This window comes from Prinia subflava, chromosome 20 (assembly GCF_021018805.1).
Source record: "Prinia subflava isolate CZ2003 ecotype Zambia chromosome 20, Cam_Psub_1.2, whole genome shotgun sequence".
Classification (NCBI taxonomy): Eukaryota; Metazoa; Chordata; class Aves; order Passeriformes; family Cisticolidae; genus Prinia; species Prinia subflava.
In genome coordinates, this window is record NC_086266.1 from 8682931 (window position 1) to 8692425 (window position 9495).

Sequence of the window (9495 nt, forward strand, 5' to 3'; positions counted from 1 at the left end):
GGGAATCTTTGGCCTGCAGCAATGAGCTCTGTGTCCCATTTGTTCTAATTGCATCCTCAATCCAGCTGGGTTCCAGGGGTGCAGCAATGGTGTTGGGAGTCCTGTTTGCTGCCTCTCCCCGTCCCCTGTCCCCTCCCCACAGCCTTGGGGTTTCGCACAGCACAGAGGCACACAGGAACAGGCTGTGGCAAAACCCGCTCATTGCAGCCATCTGCTCCAAAATACTTCCTTCAGAGCTCAGCCTTCCTCCCACGAGTAGGCAGAGCCTTTCCTGTCCTGTGGTGTGGTGTGACAAAGTGCCAGCCAATGGCACAGGGCAGCCCTTGCAGAGCTCCCACCTCCCCACTGCCCCACGGTGCCCCAGGGGTTCATGCACAGCCCAATACCCTGCACCCACTAACAACCCCCACCTGGCCTCCCCTGGGCCCCAGCGTCTCCTAGCCCAGCCCTGGATCCACCCCGACTGGCTCAGCTCAGGGGCATGGTAGAGAAAAGGGCTCAGGGGGCGCATGTTGTTGCAGAGTGTATGTGATGCTTGGATGCAGGTGAGCAGCAGCCTGGGAGGAAGTTTGGAGCAGCACAGGGAGGGCAGCAGGATTTGAGGGTTTGCCCAAGGGTGAGGATGTAGGGGAGACAGCCCCAGCCCTGCCTGTTTTCTCTCCTTCACTGGGTTCTCGTAGGGAGATTCCACTCCAGCCAGGCAGAAGGGCCTTATGCAACATCCCTCCCTGCACTTCAAACACTGTGTGCCTCCCTGCTCCTCAAATCGAACACCATGTCCCAGCCCAGCCCAGCCCAGCCCTGCGGGAGCCTTGCAGACAGATGCATGCATGGGATTTTCCATGCAGTCTTTAGTGCTCAGAACCCTCATAGATCGAGGTCAGCCCACGGCAGCTGCCGAGGCCTGGGGACCCTCTCAGAAGAGGACACTGCTGCACAGTGGAGGCTCCCACTGGAGAGTGGCACAAGCCATGGTGCCAGCCCTGAGCAAGTCGCAGCTCAGTGCCATGGGGGTTGGAGCATGGTGAGAGCAAGAACCAGCTGGAGCCTACACAGGCAGCCAGGGTGCTGGGGCTCTGTGTGCAGCAGCCTCCCAGGACACCTGCACAAGCATTCCATGAGCACTGGGAGCCCCCTATCTGGGACAGCTGGAGAGGGAGAGATGCAAGCATGAGGATGCACCAGCAACAAGCCAAGCATGTGGAGCCCACACCCCAAGAACCTGTGCAGCAGGGTGGGTGGGGTGTGCAGAGGGGTTGCACCAGAGCTGAGGGTCCTCATCTAGCCCGTCTCCTTCCCCACAGCTCACCCACCCTTCTGCTGAGCCTGTTTCCCCTCTGTTCATTCCCCTGAGAAGGGGATTTTTCCAAGGCTGGGTCAGGCCGAGACTCTAGCATGCCTCCAAGCTGTCCCAGATGGGTAAGAGGTTTCAGGCTTTCATGGCAGGCAGGCCCAGGCTGAGGGGAGGGAGCTGTTTCCGGCACACGTGCATGCCAGGAGCTGCTGGCAGGGCTGCCCACCACAGGCACACTGCAGCCGTGCCCTTTGCCAGCACCGTCAGCCCTCTGGCACTGGCACCTGTGGGATAGTGGCAGCAAGTCCCAAAATGGCACAGGCAGTCCTTGCAGAGCAGCTGTTGTTGTCCCGGTGCCGTGCCACCCTTATATAACTGGCTAACCAGCCCAGGCCTGTGCCCTCTGCTTAGGGCTGGGACAGGACCCAGCAGTGCCAGCCGCCAGCCCCCTTAGGGCTTTTGGCCCCATCACAGGTCACAGGGCTGTCCCCCCTCCCAGGAGCACTGCCACCCCTGTCCCCCCACAGCCCCAGGGGGATGGGGACCTGCCAGAGCAAGCCCAGCTGGTGCCCAGGGCTCAGTGTTGGGGTGGGGGCCGGGGCAGGGCTGCTTGGATGGGTACACAGTGTTCCCTGGTGGTTTGTGTCCCCGGCACCCTGCCCTGACACCCAGCCACAAGCATTTGTTGGTATCAGGAAGTGAAACAAACAGCAGGCAGTAACCTGGCAGCAAGACCGCAGCTGCCCCAGCGTTCTGGGAGCACAGGGTGCGCTACACTCCTGCCAAGACCTTACTACACCAGCTGCCCTTGGGACAGCACCTCTCCCTGCCCTGAGTACTGTGGGGGATACCTAAGGAGAGCAGCTGGCTCACCCTCTCAGTCCTCAGGTATCCTTCCTGCATCCTCCTGTGCTGCAGGATGAGTTTTCCCATTGGGAAAAATAAAAATAATGCCATGGTTTGTGGCCTGTGGGCTGCAGCTGTGTCCCCACCCTGGTCAAGTCCTGTGGGGGGAAAAACATGTCAGCAGGGCCTATTGCAATAGGACAAGGGGGATTGAGTTAGATTGGATATAGGAAAGTTTTTTTACAATGAGGATGGTGAGACCCTGGCACAGGTTGCCCACAGAAGCTGGGGCTGCTCCCTCTCTGGAAGTGTCCAAGGCCAGGCTGGATGGGGCTTGGAGCAACCTGGTCTAGTGGAAGGTGTCCCTGTCCATAGCAGGAGGGTGGAATAGATGACCTTTATACATCTCTTCCAATCCATTCTGGGATTCTGTGATTCTAAGAGTCTGTGATTCTGTGATTCTGTGATTCTATGATTCTATGATTCCATGATTCTGTGGTTCTGTGATTCTGTGATTCTGTGGTTCTGTGATTCTGTGATTCTGTGATTCTGTGATTCTGTGATTCTGTGATTCTGTGATTCTATGATGCTTTGGTCTAGCTGGGTCCAGCTGTCCCTGCAGATCCCTGCCTGTGACACAGGGGTGCCATGCTTCTGGGAGCCAGACTTGCTGGCTGCCCTTTCATCTCCACCCAGCTGGAGAAAGGGTAGCCCAGTGAGGAGCCATCTGCCCACATTCTGCCATGGGTCAGCACACAGGGAGCCACAGCTTTGTACCCGTGGTGAGGTGGCTGTGTGTGTAATCCTCTGGACAGACACTCCTCAGGGCTGGGACAGCTGTGGGACCTGCTGTGGCAAAAGGACTTCAGCTTCCCAGGTAGAAATAAGGTCAAACAGCCCCAGGGAGAAAAGCTTATAGGAGGAGAGGAGAGGGAAGGAGATGGAGTGTGTAGCATTGTGTTAGGGAAAAGCAGGAGATACTACCAAATGACAGCAGCAAAGACAAAAGTTGCTGAGGCAGGTGAAAAACAGGTGGGTCATGCAGGAGGGTGACAAGAGTGCAAAAGACACAAACAACCTGAGATGCCTCCTGCCTGTCCATGCTAGAGCCAGTGCAACAGCTCCTAGGAGGTTAATGGGATCATTAGTGGCGATAAGGAGGCAGCTAAACAGTAAAATGTTCCTGAGAAAGTGAACTTCCTCATTCCAGCCAAGAAAGGGAGATTGGTTCAGAGCAAACAGCACCAGGATAAACAACTTAATTAGAAACAGCAATTTCTCAAACCCAGACAAACAACCCAGATCTGGAAGGTTTCATGTGGGAAGAGCCACACTTGGAGCAAACACTTCCCTGTGGGACTGCCACTTAATGAATGAGCACTTGGAGTTACAGAAGGTGCCAGGGATTAACTGGGATTTAGAGGCCTGGGGGACTTGGCCAATTTGCTTTAATTGATCGTTAGAAACAGCATAATCCCCAGGAAAATCAGTGTGGGAAATCCGGGCGCCAGGCTCCAGACTTTGCCAGGACTTACAAGAGGACACAAGTCACAAAGGGGTTGCCTTCATTGGCAAAGGCTTTGCAAATGAGTGACTTGTCTTGTACCTGACCCTCTGGGGGATGCCCATGGCCCCTCTCAGTCCCTAGCTGCCTGCCTGGTACCCTGCCTGCAGAAGCAGCTGCCCGCACTGCCTGGCTCCCAGACCAGAGGGCAGAACAGAGGGACAAGGGCTGGCCTGCACCCTGGGCAAGGCTGATCTCTCTGCCCAGTTCCTCCACATCCCACTGCCACTCAAGCCCAGGGCTGCCTGTAGGCCCTGTTGAGGCAGCTGGTGATCTTGATTTGGTTGACACTGGGGGCAGCCCTATGCCAGGTGTACACTGTTTCCAGACACTGACATGGATATTTTCCCCTGAGCTCAGCACTCAGGTCTCCCTGGTATTTGAGGTCTCTCCTGCCAGCCTTCCCAGCCCAGTCAATGATTACCCAGGATGGAGGTTACCCAAGAGCCAGCAGGACAGTAACAGAGCAGGAATGACATCCCCAAGCAAACACTGGCTGTGCTGGCCAGGGCAGGGTGCCAGGTCCCGACAACTTCTGCACACCTTTTTGCTGACACAACCAAGGTGTGTGGGGCCACCCCACTGCCAGCTGGTGGTCTGCTGCAGCGGGACACCCCAGAACCCCAGAAGGCCTGAACCCCCTCCCTGCCCCTGCAAAATCAAGATCTCATTGCCACTGTGGGTCAGCTGTGATGGCCTTTCTGCTCCCACTGGAGACACTGGCCCCTGCTGCTGGATGGGTCACAGGCCGTGGCACCAGAGGTCAGGGCCGTGGCAAGAGATTTGGCTGGTTATGCCACACAGTGGTCAAGTATATTTGTTGTGTCTGAGCCCTCCTCTACCCTGTGCCACCCTGTCTGGGCCTGACCTGCTGAAGCTGGCAGCTATAATCCCAGCAGGGCTGGGGCTTGGCTTCATGGCAGGAGATCTCCTAGCTCTGGGATCACAAGCTGGAGTGACTTTTTGGTCTTTGCTTTTTGCTGTGGAGTAGCCCTGGCATTTCAGAGAAGGGGACCTCAGGTGAAGGGCTCACTGCAGCAGGCACCACAGGTACCCAGGGCTTGGACAAGATAGCAAGAGGTGGGCTGCAAAAAGCCACCACTTTCCTGGAGGATGGGTGGGTTCTGTTTGTACATGCACAGTGCAAAGCAGCACACTTCCAGTCTTTCCTCTCCACCCCTGCAGAAACTTCCCTCTCAACCTTCCTGCACTCTCCTCTCAGTCAATTCAGTATTTCTTTTGTGCTCACAACAGAATATACACTAGCAAAGTTAAAGAGAGTCCTTGTCCATCTCTGAGCCAAACATAGCTAAACTTCCTGTCCCAAAGGTCCTAGAGGCATGAAATGGGACTCCTGACCTGCTGGGAGCATTCTGGTGCTCTGGAATATGGAACATCAGCGTGGCCCCATTTTTAATTACCATACTCTGGTAGAAGCATCATCACAGCAGAGCTGCTGCTGCTCCTGAACAGCCCTGTGCACTTGGGAGAAGCCCCCAAGGGTGCTTGAGCCAGGATGATGCAGGCAGGTTTGTCTGTGGGTCTGGAGGCCCTTAGCTGCCCTGGTCTCCTTTCCAGCCCCCCCAGCATGGGCTGACCATGAGTGACAAAGGTGATGCAGTGCCAGGGGCATTGCAGCTGAGTTGGTACCCTGGGGAGATGGTCCCACGGTGGGAGAGCAGGCAGGGGGTGGCCACTGCCAGGTGTGGGCCACAGCCCTGCCAGCAGTCTTTTACTTATTCTTCATGAGGGAACCTTTGGACTGTGGAAGTTTCGAGGCTCAGGGAAGGCAGGGGCAAAGGCAGAGTCCAGGCCGGGCTCTGTCTGTCTGGCCTCCCTCAGCGAGGAGACTGCCAGGCTGGGAACACCTGTGGGTGAACACACTGCACAGGGGCTTGTGCAGGGTGAGTGGATGTGAGCACAGGGCATGCAGGGCCTTGTCTCTGTCCTGGTAAGGTCCAAGCTGCAGTGCTGTCCCATCTTGGTGTGAAGGGGCTCCATCAGCCTAGTGACAGCTGCAGAGGAGAAAGCAGAGCTCACCCTGGGCCTCTCCAGGCTGTCTTCATCCCTGCACTGACCCCACAGCAGTGCACCAGCCCCTGCACCCTGGACTGTGCTCATGCAGCTGCAGCAGCAGCCCCTGCCCTGTGCTTGGCAGCAGGAAGGGACTGTGGGCTCCGCAGCTGCAGCTGGGGCGCCATGGCTTCCAGCAGGGACCAGCTTCCTCCCACAGCAGCTCCCAATTAAACCAATTTCTTGGATGACTTCAGCAATGCAGGAGCCGGAGGCTTTGTACTTGTGCAGCCTCTTGGGCCACCCCCAGGGTCTCCCTGTCCCCCCCGATGCCCTCCCCATCCCCAGGGCAGCACCTGCTCTCTTGTGTAACACGTGGCCTGATCTCCCAGGGCAGTGCGTCCACTGGCCCTGCTGCTCTCCATAAGCCTTGTTGGGAACATATCCCAGCAGGAGCCAAGTGCTGGGGACTGTCCTGGCCTCACCAGGCACAAACAAGGCAGTGCCATGCTGGGATGTGAGCCAGAGGCAGCTCTGAAGCAGCCGCCTGGTCCAGGCCCCACCGGTGCCAGCCCGCTGTGCCCAGAAGCTGTGGCACCAAGCAGAGCAGCACATCAAAGCCCTTCTTGCTTCAGCTACCCACTACTCTAGCCAGGCACAAAGAGGGAGTGGCAGGGAAGACGGACAGGCAGGGCCAAGGCCCCCATGGGGCTGTGACCAGGGAGTCAGGTGCCTTCCCTCTCTGAGCATCTCCGTCCTCGTGCCAGAGCTCAGTCATAGCATATAACAGGTACTCAGAGCAGCTGGGGTGGAGAAGGGACAGGAACACTGCAGGCGCCAAAGCAAGGCTCACAAGCACAGGCTGCACTGATGGCCAGGAATGAGGGGAGCCTTGAGTGGGCTGAGCTGGTCACTGCAGGACACAGGAGCTGCACTCTCACAAGCCCAAAACGGATGGATAGCACAGTGGCAGGGACCTGTGCTGTCTAACAAGAAGGGTGCAGAGAACTTCTGGCGTGTGACTCGGAGGGAGACAAACCCAAAGGTGTCCTGGGCTGGGTGGGACAGTGTTCAGACAAACACCAGGGTCCTTGTCACTGCCAGTGCCAGAAGGGCAGCTCTGGGGGCATGTGAGACATGGGCTTGGGCCACCTGGCAGAGAGAGCCTCTGTGGCAATGGCAGTGGTGCTGCTGCTGGCCCTGGTGGCACACTACACTCACACAAAGACACTGCACTCAGCCCTGCAGCCATGGCACTGACACATACACACACATGCTTTAAGTCACATGCCTGGCTCCATGCTCAGTGGGACCAGAGCCTCATGGTACCCCAGGCAGCCTTTGGGGTAGCTGAAGGCTCAAGAGGTGCAGGTGAGACTTTGCTGCAGAGAGCAGAGTGTGAGCAGTTTGGCTGCTGCAATTGCACTTCGGGAATTTGAGTCGAGTGGCAGATATGGGGTAGAAATCCTTGGTGCTGACACTACCCAGAGCTCCACAGCACAGGGGCTCAGGGACCAAGGGGAATAGGGCCAGGACCCAGGCAAAGAGCCTGAATGGCAAAGCACTGAGCAGCAGAGGCTGCAGGCTCCTTAGCTGGGTAATTATTGTTATTGTTATTATTGTAATTACAATAACAGCAACAGCTACAGCTAGCTGCCACTGCATCACTGATGGCATCATCACTATTGTCATTGCAGTGGGAAAGTGATGCCCCAGAGCAGGAAGAGCCTTAGTCAATGCCCATGTAGCCTGTCCCTCTCTGAGGGCGTTCACAGCTCCAAAGCTCCCTGCTGATCTCAGGGCTGTGCCTCTTCCTAAGGTCAGTCCCTGCCAGGGACCGGCTCGCTCTGTCCCCAAGGCCTGGCCTGTTGTCATTTGGGGTTCAGCCAGAGCAGGTGTCACTACTCAAAACTCTGCCACTGCCAGGGAGGATGCCCTGCTCATGGGACAGGCCCATGTGGCTTTCCAGCTCTCCTCCCACCCCAGAAAAGGCTACTACTAATGGAGGGATTGTTAGAGAATTAAGGGTTGGAGCAGCAAGCAGGTCTGGGCTGTGGGCTGCAGAGTGTCAGGGATTGCCCTGGGACAGCAGTCTGGTGCCACCACCTCTCCAGCCAGAGCTGGCGCTGCTGGAGAGCTAAGCCCAAAGTGCTGGAGCCCACCCCAGCTGGCAGTACACAGGCTTTGCTCCTTCAGGGAGTTGGAGCAGGGATGCTGCCCACCTCCGTCCATGTCACCTGAACATTCTCTGCCCCCAAGTCCTGGAAGGGTTCTGTTGCATAGCTGGAGCTCCCAGCTCTAGTACGTGGTGAAATGGCCATGCCAAAACTCCTGGAGTGGTGGAGCAGTGCCTGGGAGCTAATATTGCACAAAAGCTTACCAGCTGTCCTGGACAAAGAGAAACACTCCCAATCTTCCTGTGGCTGCTCACTCTTCTATAATTTCACACTTAGAGAAGCACCCAGCTCCCACAGACACTCAGCACTGACAACCTGCACCCAGCAAGGGAACCCATCCCTCCTGCTTTGCCCCCAGCTGCCTGCTTCCTTCAGGGTGTTGTGGGGGAGCAGGGCCACTCCTGCTTCTCGCAGGGTTGAGAACCCTGGGAGCACCCTGCAGCATTTCTAGCAGCCACAGCTGTGCCTCACCAATGCAGCCATGACAGAGCTCACACCTCTGCTTCCAAATGCCACCATATCCCTTCAAAGAATGGAGGAAGGTCCTTCTCAGACCAGAAGCAAATCCCTGCTCCAAGCCAGGCCTGGATTACACGAAGGGGGTTATGGCAGCAACAGTCTGCTTGCAGTCCACGCAGTCTTGCCTAAGAGAAAGAGCACTTGTGTGGGGACATGTGAGCACTCGCAGAGACCCTGTGCATTGGCTGTGTGGGGCATCCCAGCAGTACCTGAACCACTGAGGCTGTGACCTCCCAGAATTCCTGTTTTGGGGAAACAGAGAAGGAACGTGTCATTTTAACAGCTCTGAGCTGGCTCCGCTCCCCTCTGTCTGCCCCCCACAAAAGCTCTGCTCGCAGGCGACCCACAGGCACTGTGGCAGAGCTGGCTGAGGGCAGGGGCAAGGGTCACTCTGCACACACACTGGGCGCAATTAGGCAGCCAGAGGCTGCTGCAAACAGCACTGCTGCACCACAGGAATGCCACAATACTAATTAATTCAGGCTTGGGGCCAGGATAGATGTTCCAGGGCTGCAGGAACTCAAGCAAGAAGACAAAATGCCCCTTCAAGAGGTGGGTGTCTAACCAGGGCATGGATCTGGCAGCCAGTGTGACCACCCTTGGGCTGCATCTGTGCCCCATATCTTGGGGTCACCAGCTTCTGCCTAGGGTAGGAAGAACAAGCCTCTGCTCCCTGCCACCACCCTGGGGACATTTCAGCTCAGCCCCCATGGCCAAGAGGGGCCAGCAGCTGGGGGTGGAAAGCTGACAGGGCTTCATAAGAAGAAAAGAGTGCTTGGAGGTCTGTGGCCATCTGACCCCCTCGCCAGCCATAGGCCAGTCACTATGGTGTGCTCAGCCTTGTGGCATCCAGGAGCCAGGAGCCAGGTACAGTTCTCTAGATAAGCACATCTGATCTCTGCCTGCTGCTCCCATCACAGTAACAAGTGAGCAGTAGGCCAAAAATGCCTTTCCCTTTCTACCTCCACAGGGCAGCAGGACAGATGGAGGCAGAAAGCCCATGGGAAAGGTTGAGGTAAGGAATCAAACCCTGAGGCTGGCCTGGTACCCCTGCTTCCAGCCTATCTCACTGCATCCCAACC